The 14,295-nt window shown below is 48.5% G+C and overlaps 1 non-coding gene across 1 annotated transcript; it reads left to right on the plus strand.

The window, feature by feature from the left end:
- Positions 1–8,538: 8,538 nt before the first annotated feature.
- On the plus strand, positions 8,539–8,610 carry TRNAP-AGG (transfer RNA proline (anticodon AGG)). The gene has a single exon. It is a non-coding gene; the product is annotated as a tRNA-Pro (tRNA).
- Positions 8,611–14,295: the final 5,685 nt, after the last annotated feature.

Genomic DNA, 14,295 nt, shown 5'->3' on the forward strand with positions numbered 1-14,295 from the left:
CAGGGAAACACGTCTACCAGTTTATTATAAAGGATATTACAAAGGACACAGATGAAAAGATGCTTAAAATAATCCATGTGGGAAGGGGCACGCCACCTTCCAGGAACTTCCATGTGTCCAGCCATCTGGAAGCCCTGAAAACCCTGTCCTTTTGGGTTTTTACAGAGGCTTCATTACATAGGCATGATTGATTAAACCATTGGTCATTCATGATCAACTTAACCTTCATCCCCTCTCCCTTCTCCAGAGGTTGAGGGCTGGAGCTGAAAGTCCCAACCCTGTACTCATGCCTTGGTCTTCCAGGTGACCAGGGCCCATCCTGAAGATACCTACTAGGGGATGCCAGCCACCAGTCAATCATTAGCATAAAAAATACATCACTTTGGAGAATCTAAGGATTTAGGAGTTGTATGTCAGGAACTGGGGTGGAAGACCAAATACATATTTTACAATATCACACAAGCACATTCCAAAGGTAAACTGAATTTTGGACTTTGGAAGGAACCTCAGAAATTTGCCAACAAGGAAACTGAGGTTCATAGAGGTGCTTATTGTTGCCTGATAAATTTATATGGAACACAGGTCTCCTGATTCCCAACCCACCGCCCTCAAAATGTCAAGGTTATGCCAAGTGTCTGTCACATTGACTGGTATTCACCCTAGGTCTTCCAATGCTCCCTCAAGCTTCCAAAAGACCAATATGGTTTAGAATGGCAATGTCCCTCAGTGTTTGGGGTCTGGGACAGGCCCAAAGGAGACCTAGCTGCAAAAAAGGGAAGCTAGACACAGTGTTCTGTGAGTACAACACTGTGCTGGGCTATAAGATCCTTGAGACCAGGATCTGTGCCTTATTCGTTCTATTCAAGATCCGGGCCTGGCGCCTGAAGTGTATTGCTGGTCCCTGATGTTTCTGTTGCTTGAATATGTGAATGAATCTCTGACAATCATCCTCCAACCCGGGCTCTAGTCCTTCAGGACCAAGGAGGCAGAATATCACAGTGAGTAATAACGGGGGCTCCAAAGTCAGACTGCCCAGGTTGGAAGCTGCGCCCCATCACTTCCTGGCCATGGGACCTTAGCACCTGGTCTTTCTAGGCCTATTCCCTCATCTGCAAAATGGGGTTGACAATAGCCTTACAACACAAGTTTGTTGGAAGGATTAGATGAGAAATACCTCACGAAGTTGTCAGCCCGGGGCCCAGCACATAGTACCCCTGAAACATACACTTGCTGTTATAATCAGGGCTCTCACTCCCTCCTGAGGCTACCAGGTCCATCTCTGGACAGCTCCAACAGATAGAAAATTCTCTTTTGCAGTGATACTGTTACAGAACCAAACTGGGGTCTGCTCACCTGCCGCAGCAAAGCCAGACACTGAAGCCAAGAGTTGCAGCGGGAGAAAGGCATTTTAATTGCATGGCACCACCCAAGAACAGGTAGCTAACACTTAGGTTTACAATCCAGAGCTTTTAAAGGCAGGGGTGCATTTCAGGCAGACAAAATTACAAATCAGTGCATGGAGTTTATACACTGGCCTGATCCAGAAAGAAGCGGGGGCGGGGCTGGAATAGGTGAATTCAAAGAGTCTCAGATTAGCACAAAGGAATGTTAAGATGGGTGTGACAGGCCCTCTGGGGGAATTTAGAACACAGAATGCAGCCACAGATCAGTTCCTCAATTCCCCCTTATCTGCATTTTCCATCTTTGGGGGTTTCTGAAACACAACTCAGGAACATTTGTTAAGATGCTGGCCGGGCACAGCGACTCACACCTGTAATCCCAGCACTTTGCAAGGTGGAGGCAGGAAGATTAGGCAGAAGGATCACTTGAGGTTAGGAGTTCAAGATAAGCCTGGGCAATGTAGCAAGACCCCTGTCTCTACAAAAAATTTAAAAAACTAGTCAGGCATGGTGGCACGTGCCTGTAGTCCCAGCTACTCAGGAGGCTGAGGTGGGAGGATCGCTTTAGCCCAGGAGGTCGAGGTTACAGTGAGCTATGATCGTGCCAGTGCACTCCAGCCTGGGAGAAAGAGTGAGACCCCATCTAAACAACAAACAAACAAACAAAAACTCGCCATATGTTAAGATGTCATCTTTTACATCTCTTGGTTTCCATAAGGAGCCAAAATACTTCCTGACTCTGGCTGCATCAGAGGGCCATTGTTCTCATCAGATTGCCCTGTCACTTTTCAAGGTGAGCCAGGTGCCCAGAACTTCCCTTGAAGGACTCAAGATTTTCCTTTATTTCTATGCTTTGGGGGGCCCGGCAGCCCTAAGAGGGGTTTTTGCTCCATCTCAAGACCAGACCTCTCTTGCTAGACCTCTCTTACTGACCCCCTTTCTCCCTTGGAGCCTCCCTAGTTGACCTCGTTCCCCTCCTCATCACAGCCACTCTCCAGAGACCCCCCTCCCCGTGGACTTCCTTGTCTTCAGCCTAAGCACGACGCTTGGAGGCCCTTTGCTGCCTGACACTGCAGGGCCTGGAGTAGGAGCTCTCCTGCAGAGGGGCTGGGCAGAGCAAGGAGTGAGCACGCCTTCCCCTGTGTTGTGGCCACTGTCACAGCTCTGAGTCTGCACTGGACTTTTTGGCAGACATGCACAGTGTGGACTCCCAGCAAACTTGCAGTCAGTCACTAAAAAGAAATCCTTGTCACACATCAGGCCACATAAGTGCTCCTGTGGATTGGGTCCAAGTTCAGGCCTTATGTTCACTCTGAATTTCATCTGGTTGGATGTGTCCTGTCACTCCCGCTTGGCCAGACCCTTGCAAAGTCTCACCAGTGTGTTGGCTTTGCTCCCGACTCTGGCCACCTAAATACACAGGACACCAATCCTCCAAGGCGGGAGGGAAGTGCCTGCTGGAAGGAAAGCCCTGTGTGTGTGTGTGTGTGTGTGTGTGTGTGCTTAGGGCCTCTGCGTCCCTGTGGTCCTGCATGTCCCCGAGGCATGTCCAGCCGGCTGCTGCCCCCACCCAGCTGTTCTCCCACCCAGGTCTCTGCCATGGTCCCGCAGCAAACAGAGGAACGGCTCTGCTGCTCCTATTTCTCTCCAGTCCAAGTGGAGACAAGATTGAAACCCTTACCCGGCCTTGCTCGCTCTCAGTGCAAGCATTTACCGAGAGGTGCTTTGCTAGAAAGCAAGGAAACTGGGCCACTGATCATACCTTCCCTACACCCCTTTCCTACCCTTTTGGCCTCACTCCCCTCCAGGCAAGGGAACAGGTAAAGCTCCAAGCCTGGCTGACTAGCAGGGTTATCCACTCGACCGCTGAGCGACAGAAATGACCTTATTCCTCTAAGACCGTATTAGTACAGAAGAAAGCCATCTGCATAGGGACACGCCTCTTCCCTGCTGGTGCCAACCTTCTTTGCTAGGGTGAGAGCATCCGATGAAGCCAGAGACAGAGCTCTGTGGCACTCCACTGGGGACCTCATTTCTGGTTCACATTTTTGGGCACCGTTCTCCAGCCACTCCTTCATCTCCCTATTATCCGGTTGCCATTTTTCATTTGTTCAACAAACACGTCAGATACCTCCCTGAAAAACAGATACCCTCTGCCTTAGGGTGCTGCTTTGATAAGCCATCCTATTGGCCCTATCAAAACATTTTTAAAGGAAACGAGTGGACTTTTTAGTGTGACTTTTTCTTAGTGAACTCATGATGGGGCCTTCCCTTTCCCTCCATTTCTTTTTTGTACACTCCCAGCAGTGTGAGTGTAGAGGCCAATCCAGTAGGCCAGCCAGTCCCCTGTTGTGAGCTGGTGCTCTCAGGGCCTTGGCTACGCTCGTCACCCAGCCCTGGCGTTTCTCCAGGCCTCACGGTCTCCTCATACTTATTTGGGTTCATAAAAGCAAAGCCATATGCGGGGCTGAGCTGGGTGGAGGGCTGGGTGGAGACTTGGCAGCCATTTCTGAAAGAGTGATGTTCCCACGTGCGTGCACACACGTGCACGCCCCACACAAATGCTCACCCACAATAGCGCTTTGTGGAGGTCACTGGCGAGATCCAGCTAAGGGTCCAGAAATTGCAAGGCCACTTGGTCTCCACCAGATTGACTGAGTCAGCTCATCCCTTGCCCTGGGCAGGACCTCTGGAACAGGGCCAGAGGCCACTGTAAGATCCCACCATCCTGAGCAAGGCCCGTGGCCCATGCGCTAGCCTGGCCTGAGTGGAACAAGTCAGTCTCAGCTGTTTGCAGGACTCTGCTGTGCCGCCACCTCTGCAAGAGGTCCTGACGGGAGTCTAACTGGGGTGGGTGCAAGCCACCCCAGGCCCTCTTGCCCCCAGCGTGCAGGCCAGGTGGCCATGACTTTGGCCTCACCCAGTCCTGTCCTGACACCTCCCCAGACAGTGCCCTCCCACCCAATTCCACCCCACATCAGCGGGAGGGGCAGTGGGCCCAGGCTGCACCATCCAGCCCCAAGTAAGCTGGAGCGGATGCCCCATGAAGGGCTCAGGCTAAAAGGAGTGTCACCCAAGCATAGAGTCTTATGGCACCCAAGTCAGGGACAAGAAATTTCCAGAGTCATTGGAGCCATGTAGTAGGAGGAGGGAAGATTCTGAAGAGGTGGCATGGGGTGAAGGAAGAGGGTAAAAACATAAAAACTGGAAACATTTTAAGTGCATTTAGGATACAGTGCTCTTTCCAGGTTTAAAGTCACTTTGCTAATTTATAACATTATAACACATTAAGGCTTCACAGAGACCACAGGAGGTATATTTAGACCAGGGTTTCTCAACCTCAGCATTATTGACATATTGCAGGGAATCCTTGGTCGTGGGGGGCTGTCCTGTGTATTGTAGTGTGTTCAACATCATCCCTGTCCTCCAGATGCCCAAATCACCACCACCACCCAAGACATTGCCAAATGTCCCCTGAGAGACAAGATCCCCCTGTCCTCACTCCCCTCCCCTCCCCTCCAGGTGGGGGACCCCTGATTTAGATTTGCATTTATAAATACCCAGAGCCAAATAGAAACCAGTCAAGAGAAAGTTTATTTTTCCAGTAGTTCTAATTGTCCAGAAAAAGTAGATATTTTCTGAATGAATAGTTTCAAGGTTTTTCCAGAATTTTTTTTTTTTTTTTTTTTTTTTTTTTTGGAGATAGAGTCTCGCTCTATTGCCCAGCCTATAGTGCAGTGGCATCATATCATCATAGCTCACTGCATCCTCAAACTCCTGGGCTCAAGTGATCTTTCTGCCTCAGCTTCCCTAGTAGCTGGGACTATAGGTGCACACCATGACACCCAGCTAATTTTTTCTATTTTTAGTAGAGATGGGGTCTCACTCTTGCTCAGGCTGGTATAGAACTCCTGACTCCTAGCGATCCTCCCACCTCGGCCTCCCAGAGTGCTAGGATTACAGGCGTGAGCCACCGCGCCCAGCCTCCAAAAATAGTTTTAAGAGAGGCTTGCAAGAATATATGGGACACAATAAGAAACCATGAATCAAATGTAGGAACAAAAGAAACAACAGTAGGGAGTTAAACAGTCAGGCATGAAAGTGAAAACACGACCACCTTGTGAACTTGCTACATTCAGCCTCATGCTTTTTAGCAGCTACTCATTTACATCAAAGTGTCCACAGAGTAAATGGATTTTACTGACAGACAAGAAGGCCTCCCTGGGGACTTCACAAAGGAGACATTGGTGTTATGTAATAAACGATGTCCTCAACAACATCCCTGAGTGGACACAAACCAGCTTCACGGGATTGAGCAGAGACTCAGAGGAGGCTCAGCAGAGACTCGGCACAGCGTGAAGCACAGTCGGGAACTGCGCGTGCACCAGGACCATTAGGATGAGGCCCAAATGCTGTGAGCTGCTCTGGTCCACAGGGAACTTCAGCCATCTGGAAGCTTGATGTGCATCTCTCCCATCCTAATTATTGCCTCTCTCTGCTTAGTTTTGTATAATTTATTTTTTGTTTTGAATGGAATATACGTATGTATGCCCAGAGCTCAAAATTCAAAGAGTACAAAAGAATATACAATGAAAAGTAAGTTTCTTTCCCACACAGCCTCCCAGTACTCCGTTCCTCTTCTCAGAAGCAACTAGTGGTAGCTTTTTGCTGTGTTTTTGACATGTAGGAGGTGACAGTGAGCGTGAGATGATGTGTGTGACAGTGTTGCCCAGTAAACACTGACTCAGCAGGCTCCCCAGACGAGGATGAGCTGCGGGAAGAGCCGACGTGCTCTTGTGAACAGGAGGACTCACCCGAGGGTCTGCCTGACTGAAAGCCAACCTCATGCCTGGGAAGAGAGTGAGGAAGCAATGGAGGGAGAGCCATGATTCTTGCTAGAAAATTCCATCTGTGGCTTCTTAAATGCAGGCACAAACAAGCAATTGAGGCCTACAATCCTACTGCAGGATCAAGACCACAGTAGTTTTGGCCTGGAAGTCACTTTGTGATGGGTGCCAGTGGATTTCCACCAGGGTGGCGCCCCCTCCCCTGGCCCCACCATCTGGGAGGCATTTGGAAGCATGCAGGGTGTGCTATGGCCGTTGCAACAGCAGAGAAGAGATGACTGGTATTTAGTGGACAGGATGCTGCTCCAGGCAGGCCACACAAATAAGAATGATTCTGCCCCAGATTCCAACAGCACCCCCAGAGAGAAGCACTGGCGGGGACCCAACCCTGGTCTCAGCTCTGAAACATTTTCAGCAAAGTCCCCCTAGGAGCACTAGCTTTGAGCAACGTCACTCCCTGGCACACCCACCAAGAGGAACAATTTAGGGACTATGTGCTGAGGGAATGGAAGGACATGTCCAGTGTGCTGTTATTTATAAGCCCATTTAAAGCTGGGGAACAGCTACCCAAAAAAGTCTCTTTGGTGTGAGAATACACGAGCTGTTGCCATGATTAGTTAGCAGAGCCAGTTGTCTGGTCCAGACGCTCCTGGATGGAAATAATAAAACTTCTTCCCCTGGGCACAGAGGAGTGCTGGCCAATCCATCTAACGTGAAGGCCATTCTTCCCGCCTGTCCGAGGGAGGCACTGGCTCAGTAGGGCGCCTGCTTAAAAGGATGGAGCATAGGACGGTTTCCCCAGGCTTACGGTTTCTCCTTCAGGCCAAGTGGTGAGATTCACCTGAATATATGCTGCCACTAGTGATTTTTGTGCGCACGCCTGAGATTTTCTTTCTTTCGCTCATGCATTCATTCCATAGACATTTGCTGAGTGATGACTACAACAGCAGCTGTGCTATGAGGATTAAGTGAGATGAACCTGGTAGAGTGCTTACAGGAGGCAGGGCACTCAGAAATGCTTGGGAATCATTTGCATTGTCAGCAGGGTTGCCAAGGCCAGACACAGGGTTAGACCCAAAGATCAATAAAACAGGCCTCTGCCCCGCTGGAGCTCCCAGCTCACAGACGACCACCCCTCTGGAAAGGAGCAGGTGTCCCCGGGTGTGATGATATGGAATGGGTACAGCGGAAACACAAAACAGAGAGCCTGGCCAAGCCCACTGGGGTCTCCTACAAGGCCCCCGCATCTCCCCCTTCCCTCTCTTTTGGGAACCCCCCAACCTGAAGGCTCCCACCTATCCCCCACTCAGGCTGTTAGCGGCTTCTTCCCAGGCAGCTCCTGGGTAGGATGAGCAGGGCGGGCTGGGGTAGGGGCGCACGTGTGGGTATTTGCAGGATGTATTCCTCATCTTCTAGAAAGTCTAAGGAGCAGCGTGCACTGCATTTAAAACAGGCTTCGGATTCAGATAAATGTGAATAAGCTGAATTTAGGCGAGTTTAAGCATTCAGATAAATATGAAGCATAAGCTGAATTGAGGCAAGTTTCTTCGTCTTAACGGCGGTGACGCTGATCTCCCGGGGTTGTTCTGAGGTTAGGTGAGATCTGTGAAGCACAGAGCACACTGCCTGGGCCACGGTGGGCCCTGACTAGCAGCTCTCCTGTTGTGTATTTCCCCCGCCTCGTGTTGCCATCATAACCCATTTCCTTTGTGCCTCACCTCACAGTTTGCAGAGTGCTCTCAGATAGCCGTCACCCCATCCTCACAATGACCTTGTGAGGTAGATAGGGCAGGTGTTACCTTCCCCAACCGGCAGATGAAGAAACCCAGTGATTTAGCCAATGTCACCTAGTTGAAAGTGACCTGGGACAGTCTTCTGTGTCCTCACCTAGGAATCTAATGAGTTTGGAGAATTTTTCTGGTGATCTGATCATGAGGTGAGAAAGAAGGGTGGTTGGTAATTGGACGAAGAGACCCCAGCCAGGCTCAGCCCTGGGGGTGCCCAACAGCACCTCTGCAAACCCCACTTGGGAGTCCTGCGGGAGGACTGGCAGGTCCTGGGGAAGAATGGGTCCTGCCTGGAGCATGCAGGCAGAGGGTCCTTGTGGCTCCGCAGCGTGCTGGGGAGGAGCAGGAGAGAGTCCAGGAGCAAGGTCTGCCGGAGGGCTGGCGGCCTGGGCCAGGAGCCAGACTGGAATGGGGAGGAGAGAGGCAGCTTCCAGGAACCACAAACTGCTGCAGCTGCTGCTGATGTGGCAGGGAAGACACATCTGGCCAGGGGTAATTGCTGGTGGCTCGTTGGTCTAGGGGTATGATTCTCGCTTAGGGTGCGAGAGGTCCCGGGTTCAAATCCCGGACGAGCCCTGCTTTTTCTTGTCCCTTCTCCGCATACATACACTGCCTGCCCTTTCCAAAGTGGCAGCAAAGTGATGGCTTCAGGCTGTGTGCTTAAAGGACCCTAAGGACAAACTGCCAGTCAGTCTCCCCATTAGCCATCCCCTGTACCCCATTATTTCCACTGAGATCAAACTGAGCAGGAGGGGACTGGCATAGCATCTGGCTGAGCTTGAGAAGGTTGGAGCTAAAGAGAGCTGCATTTCATTTGGCAGAAAGACAACCTATCAGAGGGCCCCAGATGAAGAGCAAGGGCCTGGACAAGTTGGGGGCTGGGCCTGAGCTGGAGGTCAAGAACAGGCAGCCCTTGATATAGAACCTAAGCTGTGAAACGCACTGGACTCGAGTCCAAAAGCTAGGATTACAGCTACAATTCCGAGTCAGTTTTCCCCTCAGTAACATGGGAACAATAATACTTCTCAGAGTTGTGGGGAAGATTAAATCAGAAACTGATTTTACAACCTTACAGATGTAGGGATTGTCAGGAATAATATTAAAGATAAAGAGAATCTAAAGGGGAACTTGTGGCAACATGACAGACTGGACTAATGTCGCTATCCCCTCATCCAGTGCCCCCCAAAACACACACAAGGGTGTTGGATAAAGTCAAATTTAAAAATTAAAATATGGAAATCACAAGATTTTTTTAAAAAAGGAAATTCCCAGATATTAGAATTGAAGAAGAAATGTAAAGCCAAAGCAAAATGAGGAGGTGATCACATGGCCCATGGCAGGTGTCAGACACAGACAAACGCCCAGGAACCTGGAACCGTGTTTCAATCCTTCCAGCCTCAGCCCACCACAGACTGGAACTGAACCCCCCACATAAAATGAGAACATCAAAGATCTACCTTATCCATGAAAAGAGGATAAAAATTACATCCACCAGTCCAAGGAAGCAGAGAAAAAGGGTGGAAATGCAAGTCAACCCTGAGAAAATGAAGTCCCAAACCTGACCAACTGCTTGTATCTGGATTTATGTGATCATGAAGATCACATGGTGATCTTGGTGCTGGATCCAAGCAGAGAATTAAATATAAACCTGGTTTAGGACACTTGAAATCCTTAGGAATACCACATAGCCACCCAGAAGCAAGAGACAGTTCTGTAAGAACATTTTCATAACCCAGGGCATATGAGATTCTTCATAAACAAAACAAAGAAGAAAACTACAAAAAAAAAAAAAAAGCAAAACCAAACAAACACCACCAAAATCTGCTGAAGAAGAGCTCACAATAAAACATTATAAATTTCCCCCACTTTTTCCTCTGTCCTGGCTGAGAAACATACAGTGCCTTAAATGCTCTGTGACCTGGCTAGCCACGTTTTCCCCTGTAGCCCTGAACCCAAGCTAGGGCCTTGAATAGTTGCAGGCATGGATAAAGGTGTTTAGGTTGTTGCTCAAAATACTGAATGACCAACCATGTTGCTAAGCACATAGAAACTAGCCCTATCCCCAGCCAAATTCCTTAAACCCTCATATAAAGTCCGTAACCTGACCCCTCATTGTGGACATACGTAGGTAGAACATCCCTGGTCTCCTGGTCCACCTTGAGGACATACAACAGCCCACTTTGTATGTATATTCCCCTAATAAATGCTTTGGGCTAATCGCCCTGACATTTAGTGCTTTTTTCTTGGGATCCAAACCAGCTCCATCTTGGGACAATTTGGGGCACTCCTTGTGGGAACTCCCCTGCCGCTGCTCTTGGGGTGAATCCAGCCACAGGTTTGGCTGGGAAGAAACAAAACTAGACAAAGAAGCGATCCGTCATAAGGAAGAATTAGCAGATACAACAAACAAGACGGCACTCCAAGAACTGCACATAATGGAAGAACATGAAAAACATTATAAGTATACTTTAAAGTGTAAAAGATAAGAAAATAAACTGTCATGAAAACAGGGCACAATGGGGAAAAAAGCAGATTATTGAGGGGGAAAAGCCCCAAATCAAACAAAAATACCCCAAAGAAATGAAAGACATAACTATTGAAATTACAGATTCAGTGAAGTACTAAATAGTAGACTGAACTCAGGTGAAGAGAGACTTAGAGAACTGGAAGATAGAGCTGATAAGATCATTCACAGTGAAAAAGTGGAAAAGTGATGAGATAGAAAATATGAAAGAATATTTAAAAGACATCAGGGAAAAAATGAAACAGACTAATACATATCTAATAGCAGTTCCTGAAAGTAACTGGAAGAATGGGGGAAATGTAATATTCCAATAGATACTGGTCGAGAATTTTCCCAAATGGAAGAAAGACACAAGTCTTCAGGTTGAAAAGTCTTGAGCTCATAAATGCACTGTGGTAAAATTGCAAAATACTAAAGAGAAAGAGAAAAAGTTTTAAAGCAACGCGAAAGAAAAATGCCTGTTTGCCTACTAAGATAAAAGTTACATTGGCAGCTGACTTCTTAGCAGTAAGAGATTATAGAAAAAGCAGATAGACAACAAACAATTATACAAAAGATGTGTTTAAAAAAAGATTATAGAAAAAAATCTTTTTGCTGCTTATTAGCAGCAAAAGATTATGGGGCAAAAATATCTTCAAAAGGCTAAGAGAAAATAACTGTCACCTAGAATTCTATGCCCACTAAATTTCCATTTAAAGAGCATGAAATAAAGACATTTAAGACAAAGACCAAGAATGCTAACCCCTCAAAGACTTTCACTGCAATGCCACAAAAGGATATACATCATAAGAAAGAAACAGAAATAAAAAGAAAGGAGTGGAATGCAAGAAGGAATGGTAAGCAGAGGAATTTATAAATATGTTAGTCAATGTAAACAAGCATTGGGATGCTGCTGACGACAGCGGTGGTGGTTAGAAATAAGGTGAAACTAAAATAGTAGATAGAAATATGGGAGATTGTGGGGAAAGAAGATCAGAGTTAACATGTTCTAAGGACTTTCTATATTCAGGAAAAGTATGGTGATATTGATTCACTGTAGACTTAAGTAACAATGTTTAGAAAATATATAAAGAAGTAATCATTAAAAGAATAGAAATAGAAATATATAACTTCCAAATCAGTGGGGACCAAGGGATAAACAGGATAAATAAAATAAATAAAGCCACTGTTAGTGGTGTTATAAATGGGTCCAACTGCGTTAGAGCAATTTGGCAACAACTAGTAAAGTTTAAGATGCACCTACTGTATGCCCCAGAAATTCCACGTCTAGGTATCTGCCCGAGAAGGCATGCACAGAGCTGCCCAATGCAGCACTGTTTTTAAACTTGAAACAACCTAAATGCCTATTAGCAGAACAATGGATAAATAAATTATGGTATATTCAGCAATGAAATAGTATTCAGCAGTTAAAATCTATGAACTGGAACAACATGGATAAATAAAAACAAATTGAGGGAAAAGAGAAAGTTTGCAGAAGAATGCACAATACAACACCATTTAGATAGATTTCTAAAACATGCAAATCAAAATTATGTATTGTTTGTGGATACATACATATAAAGTAGGACTGTAAAACCATACAGAGACGGCTAGCTCCGAATCAAATGTGGCAAGATGAGAATGGTTGTTGGATTTCAGTCCTGTGTACATGGATATATGTATTATGTTGTTCTCTGTGCTGTACTTTTTTGCATGCTTCAAATACTCATTTTTTTTTATTTTTAATGAAAGGATCTAGGCATTTAGTAATAAGGGTAAAGGGGGATAAATGGCGGCATCAATCCTCAGAAAGGATGATCTCCTGGGATGGGATTAGGAGGGAGGCTGAGTCCTCAGTCCAGGGATTACAGGGGATTAATTCAGATCATCCCCCTAGGCTGATCACCTGGCTGGCATGCCCATCACCCCTAGCCCTTCACAGACACATCCCTGGACCACAGCCCACCTCCCTTATACCTCCTAAGCACTTTCCCCCAACCCTCAACCTGATACTGGTCTGGCCAGGGTTTGCCCAAGTTTGGCTTCCGAGAATAGACTGGTTCAGGTTTTCCTTGAATGTTCCCCAAATCAAGAGTGAATGGTGACTTGTACCTTAGCAGCCAGGAAGAGATTAGTCCTAATACTCTGGATCAGAGCTCCATGAGGAGAGCTTGGACCTTTTCATGTCACAGTGGACAACTCCCCCCGACCCCCTGTGCCTACCTCTACTCACCAAGAGGTCAGCAGTCAAGGCCAACTGCTGAACCTGACCGTGCTGGCTGAGGCAGAACCAGAAGGAGCTGGGGTGGAATGAATAGTCACTGGGCTTCCAGAATTAGTCTCTGCCAGTCCCTGGAGCTCTACATCCCCCAGACCCCCGATGCCAGCAACTTTCCACCATCTTTGGCAAGTGCCCTGCTCCCCAAGTCTGGACAGACTTGGCATCTGCAGCAAACCCTCTGCAGAAGGGGTTGGCTTATTCAACAGCCTTTCCCCATGACTGGGTGATCTGGGCCACAGGATCCGGAGTGGAATCCTGGGGAGCAAGTGCAACATCCTTGATCTCTGCCTATCGTCTCTGGAGCACTAGGCTGCAGGGAATGAGGGGGGTGGGAAGGAGAGTGGGGGAGAGACAGAGGCTTATAGGTAATATTACCGTTCATGGGCAACATTTAACTCCACAAATATGAAATCATATGTTAAATGATAAGATAGAGCATTAACTGTGTAGCTGGAAGATTTACCTTCACCCATTTATTCTATGTGTCAGGCACTTTGTCAGATGCTGGAGCCACAAAGAAGACTAAAATACTTCCCAACCTTCAAGAAACTGGGCAGACAAAACTTGACAACCCAGAGTAGCTGGTGCTGCCACAGAGAGGCAGGCAGGGTGGAGCACAGCAGGGGCCTCTAATGGGGAGGGGATGGGGCGTCAGGGAAGCTGCCTAGACGTGAGCCCCAACTGAGAGTTGAAGGAAAATAGGGGAAGTCCAGGCCCAGAAAGGCTTCTTTCCTGCGGAACACGGAGGACTTATGAATCTGGGAGCTTGCGGGGTGAACACAGTGCGAGCCTCGACCTGTGCGTGGATATGCAAGAGAAGGGACTGGTGTGTGTCCCTGGCTTCGGAATCTCCCAACAACTGTCTGGATGTGCAGGGAAGCCCGTTCGCAATTGTACCCCCTCCCCTCCCAGCTGAGACCTGCAGAGATGTGATCATTGCCTGGACAACAGCAGGCACCAGGAGACAGTCCTTGAATGAATGAAGTCGAAGAAGTGAAATAGGCTCTTTGGGCTTCCAGATCTCCCTCTGTGTGAGTGACAGTCAGCAATGCCCAGCCTGAGCCTACGGTGGGGATGGCTGGCAGCCCACCGGGTGTGGGACCCGGAAGGAAGGCAGGGCGGTAGGGGAGGTCTTCGGGCACTGGAGGCCGGGTGAGGCCACAGCAGGGCCGCTCCTAAGAGGCCCCTGGCTCTGGCTTGCTGGGGGCGAGGGGAAAGCAGAGACCAGAGCCCCACAGTTCGCACATCCGGGCCGCGTGGGGCCGGGCGGGCAGACAGCGGAGCGGGCGGGGGCGCGTGCCTGCGCGTCTGGGGAAACAGCCCATTCTCGACCTTTGCCGCCCCCACCGCTGAGAGGACCGGGCTCCGACACCTGGTGCCGCGGGGTCCCCGCGCACAGCCCACCCCGGGCGGGGCCCACCGCCAGAACCAGTGGGTCTTGTCGCCCCTCCCGGGGCAGCCTTAAGCCCCGAGTCGC

Source organism: Eulemur rufifrons, chromosome 29 (genome assembly GCF_041146395.1).
Source record: "Eulemur rufifrons isolate Redbay chromosome 29, OSU_ERuf_1, whole genome shotgun sequence".
Lineage (NCBI taxonomy): Eukaryota > Metazoa > Chordata > Mammalia > Primates > Lemuridae > Eulemur > Eulemur rufifrons.